Raw genomic sequence first — 1,402 nt, 5'->3', positions numbered from 1 at the left:
GCATAGTGATTACCTAAACATAGTTTTCGTTGCAATATAACCTTGTTCCAAATAATTGGCATCCATCATCCCACTGACAGAATCTAATTTTACGTAGCTAACATAGAAAATAAAGTGATTAAATTACTTAAATATATAAAATTTCATCCCATAGTCTAATTATTTTTGCTGTATATAAAATTATAAAATATTTAATACAATTAATTTACTAAAACAACCACTTGAATAACATATTATTTTATAAAAATATAATAGCCTTTATATTAATTTTAATTCCACATAAATATTAAAGTATTGTAAATCAAATTTTATATATTTTTAAACTTTTAAGATGATTAAATATATTTAATCATCTTAAAAGTTTAAATTTTTATATTTAAAAAACAAATTCATTTTGTTAGACTAAACTATGATCATTTTGTTATTGATGTTGTTTATATATATAACAAATAGATACCTTCAATAAAAGAAAAATACGATATCATAATAAATTATGTCGTGTCGTGTCACATATTCATAATAGATGAAAAACTTTAATAGAAAATATATGATAAATAAAAGATGTAATTTAATAAAAATTATAATCTATTCACTTCTCAAAATCATAATCTTGATTAATTAACTTTTTTACTAATAAGATTAATTATTACAGAAAATAAATATTTATATGAAATAATATATGTTAAATATGCACATTAATTAATAAAATTTTAATGAAATTAATTTATCATAATGTTTACTTTATTATAAGATAATTTTTATTTTAATTAAAAGGTTAATAAATTTATTTATTTTTATAATATACAGAACAACTTTTCAATTATGATATATTAAAAAAAAGTATTTGATCTTTTGTAAAAATGCAATATTTTTCCAGTTAATCTTAATATTTGAATAAGTTAAATAAAATATTTTCTTATTTTAATTTTATACAGAATTACAGGGCTTATTTATCAAAGTCTATAAGATGTTATAAAACTTTCCGAATATTAAAAGCAATCATTTTTTTACTGTAAATACAAAGTCTTTAATAGATATATACAAGCCAACATGATAATATTGGCTTTAGTGTAATAACATTAGAGCTAATACTTAATTAATTTAGTCGAAGCGAATTGTTCAGCCAAGCATTCAAATTCACTGCTTCGTGCAAATTTGATTCAGGATCACTCTAAGTTACCGGTATTCCAATAAACTCCTAACGGCATCCAACTCCTAGATACCCCGCCCCGCTAAGTAGTGAATAAGATTTTCTTTATTTAAATATATAGCCTATATATTTTAAATTATTTTAAACCAATCTTTCTTCAATCTGTACATATAAAATTATCTGTATTTATTTTTACAATTATGAACTTTTTGTATTTTGAAAAAGTTATAATATATAAATATATTATAAATA

At 19.9% G+C, this 1,402-nt stretch overlaps 1 long non-coding RNA gene across 1 annotated transcript in view; it reads right to left on the bottom strand.

Moving 5' to 3' along the window:
* Positions 1-452: 452 nt before the first annotated feature.
* The window catches only part of LOC111629256, a 3,921-nt gene continuing 2,971 nt past the window's right edge, over positions 453-1,402 (bottom strand). The window contains exon 3 of the long non-coding RNA XR_002757303.1: positions 453-531. This is a non-coding gene — a long non-coding RNA (uncharacterized LOC111629256). The remainder of the gene's footprint in view (positions 532-1,402) is intronic.

This window comes from Centruroides sculpturatus, unplaced genomic scaffold (genome assembly GCF_000671375.1).
Source record: "Centruroides sculpturatus isolate CEXI.00-Female unplaced genomic scaffold, Cexi_2.0 scaffold561, whole genome shotgun sequence".
Taxonomy (NCBI): Eukaryota; Metazoa; Arthropoda; class Arachnida; order Scorpiones; family Buthidae; genus Centruroides; species Centruroides sculpturatus.
The sequence above is the reverse complement of the archived record's forward strand: the minus strand, read 5'-3'. Positions and strand labels throughout refer to the sequence as shown.